The sequence below is a fragment of the Gopherus flavomarginatus genome, chromosome 12 (genome assembly GCF_025201925.1).
Source record: "Gopherus flavomarginatus isolate rGopFla2 chromosome 12, rGopFla2.mat.asm, whole genome shotgun sequence".
NCBI classification, from domain to species: Eukaryota; Metazoa; Chordata; order Testudines; family Testudinidae; genus Gopherus; species Gopherus flavomarginatus.
The window spans coordinates 37666379-37681941 of NC_066628.1; the positions used below are offsets into that span (position 1 = coordinate 37666379).

Here is a 15563-nt window from a genome sequence, read left to right on the forward strand (position 1 = left end):
ACAAGTGGGAATCCATCTCTGCATTCTTGTCAATAATGAGGTCATCAACCAAAGGCCATAAATCAGACAGTCATTCCTGCAGGGTTTTTATTATACCTCCCAGCAAGGCCAGCAGAAATGAAAATTTAAACAGCAAACTGAAAATACAAAACTGACAAAATCAGCAAGTTCTGGTGAGTGAACAGCTCTGTCTTTTCTTCATGTCAGATATTAAGGTGTAATCCCAATGTACAGACCTGGGTTTGCACCTACACTTGGCACTAGACAGTAGGATACTTCAGTGTTACTAGCATGTAGAAGGTTGGTTTGGGTGGAGCACCATTTGGATTGGTTAAGGAAGGAGGGAGCAAAGGGATGGATCAGGCAGATGTATCAGTAAGATTCTGACAGGAGCTTAGCAGGCTGAGATAGTCCATGAATAACTCAGAGCATCATTACTATTACAGCAATATCTGGTCTGATTTTCAGAGATGCCAAGGACCTGCACCTCTTTTCTACTGACTTCAGTGGAGTTATGGGTGCTCAGCACTTCTGAAAGTCAGGGTTATAGCAATTAGCCCCAGAACAATCCCAGAGCTCAGCCTGCAACATCTCTATAATCAAGCACACAATACATTTTCAGGTGCACAAACAAAAAGAGAGGAACCCACCATGATCTCCTTGCTCTCCCAGTACCTAGAGATATCAGCAGGTACCACCTAATCATCAGCTTTCCTTTAATGGTCCCTTACAATATGAGCTAACTACTTATGCAAAACAATCTGTTCCACCTTGCATTTTGCTGTGACACTGGGAGCACCTTTCCCAGACCTGAAGAGGAGCTCTGTGGCTCGAAAGCTCATCTGTCACCCCAACATGAAGTTGATCCAATAAAAGATATTTCCTCACACAACTCGTCTCTCTAACAACCTGTAACCAACACAGCTACAACTACAAAGCATACAGCTTTTCAACTGTCATTGCTGCATGCTTTCTTCCCTATCCATTCCTCACTAGCAGAGAGGGGAGAGTAAACCTGAGCTGCTTGGTATATTTGCATGCCATCAGAGCACTAGCAGGTGTGAAGAAATGGTGCCTAGCTGTCTGATACAGAAACCTTGATGGCAGGGAATATCAAAATAAAAGGGGAGAGGAGCATAGCCAAAAAACAGGAACACGTTTAAAAAACAAAGTCTCTGCAAGGTGATCTGAAAACCACCAGATAAATCTAAGATTAGAGCCCATGTAACAAATCCTTTCACCAGGTTTGCATGATACAATTCTCAGAGAAGAGTCTAACATCTCACTACATGGATCTCTCTATGAATCAGCGCCTTGCATGGTGTCAAGTATCAGAGGGGTAGCCGTGTTAGTCTGGATCTGTAAAAGCAGCAAAGAGTCCTGTGGCACCTTATAGACTAACAGTCTTTTGAAGCATGAGCTTTCGTGGGTGAATACCCACTTCATCAGATGCATCTGACGAAGTGGGTATTCACCCACAAAAGCTCATGCTCCAAAACGTTTGTTAGTCTATAAGGTACCACAGGACTCTTTGCTGTTTTTATGGATCAGCGTTCACCTTGCACTCCCTTTCAGTACCCAAGACAGAGAAGCTAATTATCCAAACATTGGACCAAACTGGGTGATGAATCCTGGTGCCTCTAAGGCACATTGCGCATATACTAAGAAGTGAGAAGCTGCTGTAGAAGTGACAACCTGTTGTGCTATGCAAGGAAAGAGTATCACACCCATATGCAGTAACTTTGGCCTTAGCCAGACAGGGAAAGTAAAAATGGGAAAGGGCGTGTCTCTGGCAATCAATATCCTGGGCCAGTGAAACAAGGAAAACCCACACAGAAACTTCAAGTAACTAGTTCAAAGTAACTGGTTTTACAAGTATGGGGAAAGGAGACTTCCATGTGCCAACAAGGCAGCACAGACAAATACTCACAGTAAACAAAGGCAAGAAGGCAAAGGAAAGAGGGGGCTCTTTTGAAAGGACAGATAAATACAGCTGCCCAGGTCCTGTAACAAAATTTAGGAATGATTAATCGCAACACATGCTGCTTATACATGCTTATGCCAAGAGAGGTAGCATTCACAATCCAGCCCACACTGACCTGTTAAACCGACTAAGGAACTTAATAATAGTTGGCATCAAGGAATCTAACAGCAACTGGCACCAAGGTACATCACTTTGCAAAGTGATGCACACTGCAGTCAAAGGAGATTTGCCAAAAAGAATGACAATTCCACATAATCTGCATCATCTTTTCTCCCAGGTGCACAATTTCTTTTTGCCACCCCAATTTCTCTCACAAATGCCCTTCTCTGATGTCTTACATAAAACTGCAGCCAAATGTGCTCAGCAATTACAGAACATGGACACGAATACCCTTCACTGCAGACAGCATGTGGTAGTAGCTGTGGCCACTAGTAGCCAGAGTGGAGCCTCTGAAGCCATGTCTGCTTTGTGTGGAGTTGACGCTGTTCTATTTTGCAGGGCATTAAAGCCTACAAGAAAATGCAAGATCAGCCTCTTACCAGAAGCTATGTGCTCATTAGCAGCACTACATCTTCTCTGGGTAAAGTCTGCCTCTCAGCTGAAGAGAATCTGAGGTCAGTCCATCTGCAGGCAATAATACCCCAGATTCCAGTCCATCCTGACTGTGAACAAGTTGAAACATAACATGTGACAGACAAACCACCTTGCAGCCAGGCTCATAATGGGCTACTTAAAGCTAGCTCCTTTAGCGTCCCTGGCTCTATGCTCAGACAAATATTATGAGATGCCCTCCTCCGCTGAGTTCAATTAGACTCAGCCACAAGGCTATTACTCTTCATTGTTCACACAGTATGGCAGGGAGAGTCCGAGCTGTGAGAAGATCCGGTTTCCACTCAGTACAGACACTCAAACAGCTATTAGCATCAAACATAGACTTTTAGATGCCAAAAATTCACAGTAGGCACATATGCCACATGGTTCAAAACAGGCTGATACTTAAGTGAAGAAGCCAGAATGCTCATATGCAATTTACATGCGTGTTTACTCAGAGCACACAGGATGGGGTGTAGAACAGGGGAGAGAGTACACTTCCCAAACAGCCTTTGTTCAGGTTAAGTCGCCCTTCCAACTTCTCCCCTTGTCAACAATTCAAAGGTTGGCAAATAACATGCTCCAGGCCAGGGCATACCAAGACCATTTAGAGATTTCAAGGCTTCAGGTCTCCTGCTTGTTGTTCTTTCCCCTCTCCCCCCTCCTCCCCCTTCCCTAAAGGGATCCTCCCATGTGAGATTTCTATCTATGCATCTAACAGTAAGGCATTGTTCCTGTTAAAAAAAGATAAGCAGCAGCAAGCCTTCTCCCCAGCCAAGCTTTGTTTACACCACAAGGATTTAAAAGTTTATTAGAGAATGTTTAAATAAAAATGATACAAAGAGTTCAAAGCGTCAGTTGTTGGTCATTGGGGGCAACATACAGAGTATAGGGGGACGCTGGTATTTGGGAATTGGTTAGCACATAACATACAGTCTGCAAGGTCCCTCAATGCGGGATGTATGGTGGGTGGGGTCAAGAAGCAGTAAGGAAGCAGTGAGGGTACATCTCTTATCGCAACAACTGCCAACAAGGTCTCATCTATACGAGACATTCTCTACAACACCAGAAGTTTCCCAGTGCTCCTAGGACCAATACAGCTCTGCAGTGGTAGCAATAGTGGGAATGCTACAGTAGACTCTCTCTCAGCAAGGCTAGAGGACAACAGCCAGTCTACACTAGCAGTTCTGCCATTGTTCACAATTGTGGTAGAAGTGCTGGGATGTTTAGGAAGAAAGGCTAACGCAAACATGCCCCATCGATGCGACTGCATGAACAGGAACAACAGTCTAAGAGTTTGGGTAGATATGCCTGAGACCAGGTTTTCATGATCACCACTGTAATAAAGGTGCCGATTTCTTCTAGAAGTTCCAGCACCTAATGACAGTTCTATGCATCTCAAAATTCCAGAGATTCAGATGGTGTATGTGGCCCCCTTTAAAAAAAAAAAAAAGTTTAAATCTGGTTGAATGACTTCTGAGATAGACTCTAGGGGTGGTTTATTGGGAGGGAAATTCAAAGAGAAGATAGACCATTGTAAGTAATATTCTCCTAGAGTGGGAGCATGCCCAGAAGAAAAGAGAACCAGACTGCAAGTTAGGAGGTGTAAATTCTATTCCCAATTCTGCCATTGACTTGATGTGACCTTGGGCAAGTCACTTCACCTTTCTATCTGTCAGTTTCTCTACAATGCTTACCCACTTAATTCACATGCTGTTGTGAGCACCCATTCTGTCTTTACAGAGCTTTGGACTACTAACATATGAACGCCAGGTCAGCACAGCAAATGCCGTAGAGAGCTACTCCTTATCTCTAAAAGAATCTCTTAACATTAGAGGGCAAGAGAGCTGCACTCAGCTACCAATGTTTAAGTTTACTGTGTTTAAGGAAGCTCAACTCTCCAGGCATAGATAATAAAATCTGCAAGAGATGGTCAAGTGTGAAATGGTTACTGAACTTAAGCACACCATTTCCCACTTTTTAGCATGGAAAAAGGATCAATATAATTTGATTATACAAACCCTTGCTGTATTCTAAAACTCCAATTGTCATCACTGGCACTGCTACCATCTAAATTCAGGGCGGATTGATTTAAATCAAAACAATTTAAATAACCGATTTTAATAATGAACTCAATCAGTAAGCAGGAAACCTTGATTTAAATCATTGATTTTAATTGTTTTTCTTTTGTACTTCGTGTCCTAAAGAATAGTTATCAATTAATGAGAATCAACCATAAAAACATGATGGAATTGCAACTAAATATAGCCTTTACACTAAACATGGGGCTTCTTATTGCAAACCAGGAAGATATATTGTATGTATATCCATTTATTTAAGCAACCATATAGCTTAATTTAGATTTATTCAGATTCTTAATTTTTACATCTTATTATGTTAGAAAATGGTGAATAATGCATTTATTTACTAGATGACTAATTTATTTACCTGCACTTTGGGTCAAGCTCTATTTGGATGAGAATTCAAATCCAATTAAAAATGCCAGAAACCCCATAGCATTTCAAAGTTGGTTAATGAAGTAAATAAATCTACTTTAAATGTGCTGAATACATAAAAGAGTTTAGCAAAACATGTTTTGCATTTAAAACTGATTTATTAAACAACGGAAGCAGTACCTTTAGTTAGTGAAATGAACTGATGGTGATGAGAAACAATGTCCTTCAAGATTTTAGAACTAGTAGATCATAGATTAGAATAAATTTAGGCCTTAACATACATTGTCATAGTTTCAAATAGATTTCTTTTTTAAAATAAACCTATTTAAATTTACATAAAAAATCCAATTTAAATAAAAACTTTAAAAAACCCATCTGTTTTTATCCTCTCTGCTACAATTTATCCAAGTTGCTACAGCAACAACTGGTTGCCAAGTGAGATACTGTCTGTCCACTCTTCTGCAGTATTACAAAGCAGCAAAGAGGTCTGAATAAAGGAACAGTTGCAGAATGTAAAGAGCTTGGAGATCTCAGAGATGCCACTCTAGCCTACAAGTCTTTGACACAAGGCAGGGATTTTCCAGACCACCTTCCAACAAGATATTTAATCCAGTAGTGGTCAGTGTATGTCTACACTACCTGCTGGATTTACAGGTAGCGATTGATCCAGCAGAGGTCGATTTATCGTGTCTTCGACCCCCAACCGCTCTCTTTTCGACTCCTGTACTCCACCGCCGCGAGAGGCGCAGGTGGAGTTGATAGGGGAGCAGCAGCAGACAACTCACCACAGTGAAGACACCGTGGTGAGTAGGACTAAGTACGTCGACTTCAGCTACATTATTCACTTAGCTGAAGTTGCATAACTTAGATCGATTCCCACCCACTCCCAGTGTAGACCAGGCCTAAGTCAAAGGAGAGATATTTTAGGTTGAATATCAGGAAAACTTTACTGGAAGTGAAATCTATTAGACTGCAAGAAAAACTCAAGCGATAGAGACCCATTACTTGTCCAGGTTTTTAAAAACCTGGACAACACACTAAGAAGTGTCTTGTAAAGAACAATTCTGCATAGCAAGGAGAAGGACTGAAGGATTCGACAGGTTCTCCCATCCAAGTCTACTTTAACTTCTATGATTCTGCAGAAGTTAAACAGTCAAAAGTATAACCTAACAGTTATTAAACGCAACAGCAGGCAGTGCTCTATCCTCTACTCTCTCACCACACACACATACACATGACGAGGTTTGAAGCTTCCAAGATGGGTTCCTCAGGCAATCTTGAAAGGTAAAGGAAAAATGTTCAAGTCAATCATGCAAGTTCATACACTACCACAGCACAGTGCTAAAACCTACTAAAAACTGCCAAATCCTTCTGAGTCCAGAAATACTGTCCAAACCTCTTGTATTAAGCTTCCTTTGTATCCTCTATGTCACGGTAATACTGGAATACATGAGGTTTCAAAATGCTGTAGCACAGAAAAGCCTTTTCTTTTGAAAAGTATGTTATGAAGAGAAATTGACTGGATGTGATGCAGAGCTCTTGGTACACTCTCCCAATAAAATGGATGACTCAAGGAAAGGAGGAAGATACGGTATCTTGATTGCAATAACGTTTTTAGGCCAGAAATATGGTGGGTCTATTGAGAAGGACATCAAAAAGGCCCCTTATTACCACAGCAGCACCAAAAGGAAAGATGTAGAAGAAAATTCTAACTACTTGCTGATGACTTAAATCCTCATATTATATATATATATATATATACATACACACACACACACACACACACACACACACCACACCCTACCGTGCAACCCATACAGGGTATCAAACGTTATATCCCATACTCAATGGGGACAAAACCCTGAAAGAAATCTTTCCTGATCCCACTCATCTGGCCTTCAAACACCACCCAAATCTCTCTAAGCTCACCATCAGAAACAAGCTCCCCACAGACCAAGACACATGAACTAAAAGCAACACCAGACTCTGCCAGAACAGATGCAAAACCTCTAGACATATCTCCAATGCTACGATGGTCAACACCCCCCCATCACATTTTTCATGATCCATAGGTCCTACACATGCCTATCACAACATATGGCACCTCATCCAATTCACTAAATGCCCCAACAACATGGATGAAACCAAACAGTCATGCTCTCAAATGAACTCTCACAGAAAAACGATAAGACAAAAAACACCAAATCACTTTTCACAAAGCGATCACTCTATATCTGAACTCACAGTCCTCATCCTCAAAGAAAACCCACACAATACTTTCAAAAGATGAATCCAGGAACTTACATTTGTAATTTGGCTAGATACAAAGGGCTTGGCTACACTGGAGAGTTGCAGCGCTGGTGATGGGGTTACAGCACTGCAACTCACTCTGTGTCCACATTTGCAAAGCACAGCCAGCGCTGCAACTCCCTGGCTGCAGCACTGGCTGTACACCTGGTCTGCTTGGGGTGTAGCGATTCCAGCGCTGGTGATGCAGCGCTGCTCATCAAGTGTGGCCACCAAAAGCGCTGTTATTGGCCTCCAGGGTATTAGGAAGTATCCCAGAATTCCTGTCCACAACAAACCGGAAGAATGGCTGAACTCCGATCTCCCCATAGCTACTTAGCTAAAAAACAAACACAGCTGCTCTTTGCTCCAGCGAGCGAGCGGAGGCAGGGGAATTGCTTTGGAATGTTCACAGCTGTTTGCTTGAGGAGAGAGGGGAGGGGGTAGTCTGTGTTGAGCAGCTGCTTATGTGGTCTAAAGGCTATTTAGGAGTGCATAATTTGCATTTAGTGAATAAGAGACAGGTGACGGAAAAGGTCAAAACTTTTAAAATGATTGAAGATAGGCACTGTGTATCTTCCAGTCCTTAGAACTTGCAAGGCAGGGAGCTGAGAACAGTGTCAGCTCCAAAAATCCACTCTGTCTCCCCCACGCTCCCTGTCACACTCCACCCCACCCTCCTCTTTTGAAAAGCATGTTGCAGCCACTTGAACGCTGGGATAGCTGCCCATAATGCATCATTCCCAACAGCGCTGCAAATGCGGCCACACTGCAGCGCTGGTACGAACACAGCTGTAACTCCCAGCGCTGCACATCTCCAAGTGTAGCCATACCCTAAGAATCATGGACAGACCAGACACTGGATTTACAGTTTATTACCAAAATCTGTAACCCATTTTAGTGGCCCCCTCCCACTCTTTTCTCTTCCCCATTTTCCCCTTATGTCTGGAAAGATGTTAACAAGCCATTTCACTTTGAATGGTCTCTCAGACCCGAATAAGAGCTCTGTAAGCTAGAAAGCTTATCTCTCACCAAGAGAAGTTGGTCCAATAAAAGTTACTGCCTCACTCATCTTGTGTCTCTAATCTTCTTGGACCAACATAGCTACAACACTGCATACAACATGGCTGAAGGAATCTTGTAAATATTCTGAAGATCAAGTACATAGTTCTGTCTATGTATGCATAGAAAGCCTATCACCATAATATCTGGGCAATCTGCACAGATTGAGAAAAAAAATCACTGTACATATGGACCATCTTTGCTCTTTCTTTGGCAAGATTGTGTTTCTAGGAATCATGCCGTGTAAGATGTAGGAAGGTGGGAGACATCACCTGTAGTCTTTTGTAGGGAGAGGGAAAAGCTGATCTACAAAGAGGTCAGCCTTACATTGGAAAGTAAAAGGTGAGATGTGCATATCCTGATTTCCAGAAGCAAGAAGTTCAACAGCCCAGGGCATTTCACCAAACACCCTGCCTCTGGTACTCAGCGTCATCCTGGGCTCTGTCAGTCATAGCATTCCTATTGGCTGATGCGTTCTCAGTTGGCTACACAGAGGGTAAGGTTGTCAGTGGCTGGATCACAATTCAAGGGTTTTCAGTTATTGGTATTTCACTCATTCTCCCCTTGCCACATATCCTACCCTTCATATGAGCATAAAGCTTTTTGTACTGTTATCTACTTCAGAAATCTAATCTGAGAAATTTACTTGAAGGGCTCTACTCTAGTAACACTAATATATATATATATATATATATATATGCATCAGAGAATCTCTAACTGCTTTACAAACATTATGGCCATGTCTACACTATGATGCTACAGCCACATATCCATGGCACTGTAGTTAGGCGGCTGTAACCTCATAATATAGATGCAGATTACAGCAACAGAAGGGACTTTTCACGTCCTTATAGGAAAGATAGCAAGGTTGGTGGGAGCTTTCTTCCCCTTACCTAGCTGTGGATAGGTCTACACTGCCCATATTACAGTGCGGCCATGACAGTGCTGTGACAGGGGCAGTGTAGTCATGCTTTATCACTGCGGGGAGAGCTCTCTCGTGGATAAAAAATAACCACCCCGAATGAGGGGTGGTAGTTTTATCACCGGGAGTGTGGCTTCCGGCAATAAAGCACTGTCTATATTGGTGCTTTTCAGCACTAAAACTTTTGTCGCTCAGGAGTATGTGTTTTCACATCCCTGAATAACTAACATTTTAGCGCTAAAGTGGCAGTGCTGTGTCTATACAAGGGGCTAGGTCAGCACAGCTATGGCGCTCCAGGTGTGGATTTTTCACACCGCTGAGCGCTGTATCAGTGTCGACAACCTAAGTTTTAAATACAGACCAGGCCTAAGCCACATCAAACAGAAGTGAAGTATTATTAACCCAATTACAGATGGGGAACTGGAAGCAGAGCGGTTACAGGACTTGTTCAATCTCACACAGGAAGTCAGCGGCACAGTATGAAACTGCACTCAGGAATATAGATTCCCATTGTGCTACCTAATGGTTGTTGCAGGACACCTGCCCTATACCATGTGAAATGCATTCCAAAAGCTGTCACAAATCTTACTGCAAGTTTGGGGAAAAAATTAAATTGAGCGCACTCCATATTTAGTCATTAAAAGCAGGGATTAACACACAAATGCACTAACTGAGCATGCCAAAGGATAAAGAACAAGTAGTTATTTACCATTTCTATTTAATCTAAGTTTAGAGCCTAGGTAACAAGGATGAAGACCTACAAAGCCAAATTACTAGCAGCAATGACATTTTAGAATGTCAGAGGGCAAGTAGCTTGTTCAATTTAATGTATTACATTATTACCTGTGCCTAAGGACACAATATTATATGCTCCCTTATCTCCTGCCAGGTAGCCCCGGAAGAAAAAACTAAGTGGGCGGATGACTGTACTCGACCTACTCCCACATACAAAACCAATATTTATATTTATGCCTCAGGGAAATGTAAACCCTGAATTACTCTAATCAATCAACAATTAAACTAGGGAAGCTACAGCAAAGCGCTGAGGTTTCTCATAGGTGCAAGGGAGAAACTCCACTGGGAGAGAAGCTTGCAGTCACTGCTTACATGTCTACTGAAGAACAAATGCAGTAAATTAAGCCTGTTGGGAGCAAAAACGTAAAGCTTGGAATCTTAACAGAAGCTGGAGGAAGCTAATGTCCAATACTCTGAAATGCATCCAGCTTCAAGCATTATCCAGAGGGAGCTTCAGACATAGGTTGGATAGGCAACCATCTACAGTAGCAATTCTGAGAGCATTTCTACCACAAGCAGCCACATGGCCAGAAGTTATCAGTGCTTTCAAACTATGCCAAGAACACAAGCTGTGGCAAGGCAGGGCCAGCCAGAAGACTCTGTCCTTCAGGACTCCACCTCCAAGAGCACCAGGCTCCAGGAAGAAGCTAGCAACCTAGGGGTATGCCTACACTGCAATCAGAAACTCACAACTGGCCTATGCCAGCTGACTTAGGTTAAGGGACTGTTAATTGCAGTGTAGACATTTGGGCTGGAGCTGGAGCCCAGGCTCTAGCACTCTGTGTGGTGGGAGAGTCCCAGAAGACTGGCCAAATGTCTACTCAGCAATTGAACAGCACCTTAGTCCAAACCCAAGTCAGCTGGCATGGGCCAGCCATGGATGTCTAATTGCAGTGTAGACATACCCTACAGGAGACAAGCTCCTCACTCCAGCATGGGAGTGAGATAGCAGAAGCAAGATGGGATGGATGCAGGGATGTAATGTGAGACACCCTCTTGTCTTTGGGAAAGGGATACCAAAAATAATTATTTGCCTACTTCATTAACACATTGCTAGCTGGACTATGACACCATTGGCTGGAATATATGCCTGCCAAAAGGCCACTGATGACTAAGATAGACGGCAGAATGTACTCAGACATCAAAGTATTCAGGTTTTCACTCAAACAAATCTGTTTGTGGATTGAAGTTCTCCCCTGATCTGGCAGCTATGCCTTCCCTCAGACATGATACACTTATAATTTATTTTAGTCTTGACAATAAATGAGCCTATTTGATTTGGGTCTTGCCTGCCTTTGAAGCCATTTCGTTCCCTAATACCATTCTCTGTGACTGAGCCTGGCTGTATGAACCCAGATGTGCACTATGGGGGAGCGGAGAGCAGAGGTAGGGGCTTCTATGGGGTAAAGTCCCAGGACTCTGGAATCTGCTTCTGTTGTTGGTTGGTCAGAGGACACATTCGTTCACCTCTAAGGCATGCTCCAAGACCTTTTGTTGTGCAGATGATGCAAGTGAGCCCAGCCCTTTTTGCGAGCGTCGGTTATTGTGGCAATGCGTTTCTGTCAAGTATTCCGAAGTAGTGAAAACGGGGAGAGAGAGAGAGAAGTGCCAGGCGCACAGATTTATCAATCAAACACATCCACGCAGTTTAGACCGAGAACCAATTGCAGTCCCCTCTCCAGAGCGGATTTCCGCCCCAAAGGACCAGCCAGCGCCTACCTGCTGGGGCAACTTCCCATCACCTCTCCCCCTGCCTCCCTGAGAGGAGCGGCAGGCCCAGGGGAGAGCTCCCCAGCCCCCCCGCAGGGGATCCAGGGTTTCTCCCCACAGTCACGCGAGGCTCAGCGCGCCCCTGGCTGACCCCAGGGGCGGCCTCAAGCCCGCCCCCGGCCCGGGGTCCCAGTCCGCGGGACCAGCCCCATTCGCCACGATCCCGCTCGCCGGCGGGGCCCGGAGCCCTTGGCTCATAGGCCCAGGGCGGAACCGCGGGCAGGTGATGGCCCCGCAGGACCGTGGCGGCCCGGCACCGTGACCCTCGGCCCCCGCACCCACTGACCAGGGGGTGTCGGTCCTTTGTGCCCCTCCCCCCCGGCTCGGCCCCCCATTCACCTGAGGGGCGCTGGCTGGACCGGCCGGGCCCGGAGGAGGCCGCGGGCTGTAGTGTCCCCTGCAACCGGCTCGTGAGCCACGGGCTCCTCCGCTAGCGCCGCCGCCGCCGCCGCCTCGCCTTCCCGGATACCTCCCGGAGGGGGCGGGGCTCACCGGATATGCAAATAAGTGGGCGTGGCCACGCCGCTCCCTGAGCCCCGTCCATCCCGTGTGCTTATGAATAATTCACACGGCCACCTCCCTCTCCGAGCCAATCAGGAGGCAGCTCATGCATACGGCCTCAGGGCAGCCGCCCTGTTCAAATGGAGTTGCCTGTTTATACATCGGTGAATATTAACAAGCTAATTGATATTGATACACAGTGAATGCTAATAAGATTATGAATACTAATGAGACGTGGCCCCGCCCACTCCGCTGCACTTTGGCTCACCTGCCGGCCGCAGCACGCCGCCAGCCTCGCCCCGTTTCCATCCGCGCTCACGGAAGCAATAGCCACTAGGCTGCACTGCACCCCGTCCAGCACGAGCACGGACAGGGAAAAGCCCAGCACCCAGGGCCGGACCGTGGTCCCTGAGCTCTAGGGTGACCACATAGCTAGTGTGAAAAATCAGGACCGGGGGGGGGGGGGAGTAATAGGCACCTATATAAGGCAGAACCCCAAATATCAGGACTGTCCCTATAAAACTGGGACATCTTTCACCCTAACGGGCCCCCTCCAGTCTCACACCAGTATAACTGCCCTAGTGTAACTCCTAATTCACACGGGTTTGAGATCAGAGCCAGGCCCTAAAGCACAGGGGTTAGGTGGCACAGGACAACTCAGCCCTAACTGCACGGTGCTGCACACATCTGCTATGGTAGGGAAAGGTGCCAGGCAGAGTGTGGTCAACTTGGCATCTAGCTAGTCTCCAAAAAGGAGGTAAAGGTAATTTCTGGTAATACACCAGCCCCTTCGCTCCCACCAGCCTTACTACTTTCCCAGGCACATCTTTCTATGTTAAAAAGAAAATCTTTTACCCTCATCTTACCTGCACTAACCACAAGGGAAATTAACTGATTATGAGAAGGGGATGTATGCAAAAGGGGCTATCACATGCAGCCAGCAAACTACAACTTATCTTTGTAACAGTGATCTCGGTGTTACTTTTGGATGGAGCATGTCAGACAAAAGGGATTTTTAACAATGTTCCTTCCCATCCACGGGGACAGTCAATTTATGGGGCACACGGTTGCACATCCCCACTTCACAATAAGGCACATGTTTAGGCTGACCAGATAGCAAGTGTGAAAAATCTGGACAGAGGGTGGGGGGTAATAGGTGCCTATGTGAGAAAAAGACCCAAAAATTGGGGCTATCCCTATAAAATCGGGACATCTGATCACCCTACATGTGTTCAAATCTATCCCTGCATAAAAGATTCTTGCATTGTTCATAGGTGGACAAAGCTGATTGGCTGATGATTAAGTAATGATTTATAATTATCCCTGTGATGAGTCAGAGACTTGGAGGTAGCTAGGCCACAGAGGAGACCTGAAGGAGGCAAAAGAAATAAAAGGGATTCAGAAATTTAGTTTCCACAGAATGGTGGAGCTGAATGCAGGGCCGGTGCTTCCATTTAGGTGGCCTAGGCAATCGCCTAGGGCGCCAGGATTATTGGTGTGCAGCATTTTGCCGGAGGGGGTGGCAGGAGGCTCCGGTGGAGCTGCCGCAGTCGTGCCTGCGGACGGTCGGCTGCTCCCGCAGCTCCGGTGGACCTCCCGCAGGCACCACTGCAGCAGCTCCACCAGAGCTGTGGACCAGCGGACCCTTCGCAGGTACGACTGCGGCAGCTCCACCGGAGCCACCGGACCAGGGCGCAGGGCGGCGAAATTGCCATGCGCCTAGGGCGCTAAAACCCCTAGCGCTGGTCCTGGTTGAATGCACCATTCCTCTATGGGATTCCGTCCTTTTCCTCGTTTTTTTGACAGACAGCTCCAGTAGTATGAGGACTTATGTGTTCGCACAAAGAGTGAAACTAGACACAGGAAATGACCCTGCCTATCATTCACTTTTTTATTGTTTTTGTAAACCTTTAGAGAAAGTTGAACACACTCTAGTCAGCACCCTTGGAAAGGTCACATGGGTAGAAGCACCAGGATTGCTAGAAACATCAAGGTATGTGGCTTCATCACAATTTTGCTGAAGAGAACCCATGTCCTAATGTGAGGGGACATTAACTGGTCCAAAATACATGTTATCATGCCACAATGCTGCAAAATGGCAGTCCAGTTTTTTAGGTTGCAATGGTATGATGCTGCAACAGGCATTGACCCTATGGGACAAATTCCACAAAGTGGCCACTTTTCATCTGTATTTCAAAAAAGATTATAATTAATACGCCCCTTTCTAGCCCCCTTCTGCCAGCTTGCTGCAAAGTCAGATTGTTCAGTCAATGGGCGGGAGGAGAGTCTGGATATCCGTCTGCTTTGTGCTCCAATTCTCACACAGGCATCCAAAGCAGCTGAGCAATACAGCTAGTTTCTCAATCCTCCCCAAAGTGGTTATTAGATTGTAATTGTTTTGTGCTGAGTCAGAGAGTCTTGTCTACCCCAGCAAAACTCATCCCATAGCTCTTGTGGAGTCCATCAAATTTTGCCTTGGAAAGCAAAAGTAAGAAAGTGCACCTTTGAAGTCAATGGGAGTTGGGTCTGCTTAACTCCAGGGCTAAATTTGGAGCTCTTCTTTGCTCTGTCTGAGAACAGGCAGATCACAGGAGCTCTCCCCACACTGCCTGAAACATGCAAGAATGCTGAATGAGCAGAATGGAGCCACTGACCTTGTCCAGCCCTTCACATCCCCCAACAGAGTGACCAGATGTCCCGATTTTATAGGTACAGTCCCAATTTTTGGATCTTTTTGTTATATAGGCTCCTATTACCCCCCATCCCCTGTCCCGATTTTTCACACTTGCTGTCTGGTCACCCTATCCCCAAAGCAGACAGAGGCACCCTTATTTCCTTCTAGTGGCTAGGAAGGTGCATGGGGGGTACAGGAGAGAAAGAGGGTAAATATTAGGTCAGAACCCCAGCTGGAGCAAATCAGCATCTTCTCTACTGAAGTCAGTGCAGCTATGTCCACTTACACCAGCTGATGATTTGGGCCAACTTGTTAACTAATCACAGGGATACACAAAGCAATCAGGGCAAGAGCCTCTGCCATTGCACTGTGGCACGTTTGGCACTACACGAGGAAGACATGCTATGCTTACAGCAGCACTGCATTAGGATTCCATGCTCCAAGGACCATGCACGGACTCACAGGGACTCTGGCTCTGTATGACTGCATTCAGTGACAGCGCAGTTCCACAGGCTGCCCTCT

The 15563-nt window shown here is 45.5% G+C and overlaps 1 protein-coding gene across 1 annotated transcript in view; it reads right to left on the bottom strand.

Annotated features, from left to right (window-relative positions):
• LLGL2 (LLGL scribble cell polarity complex component 2) overlaps positions 1-12307 on the bottom strand; it is a 52028-nt gene extending 39721 nt beyond the window's left edge. Inside the window, exon 1 of the mRNA XM_050920609.1 lies at positions 12206-12307. The gene's annotated coding sequence lies outside the window, so the exon portion shown is untranslated. The remainder of the gene's footprint in view (positions 1-12205) is intronic.
• Between the last annotated feature and the right edge of the window lie 3256 nt (positions 12308-15563).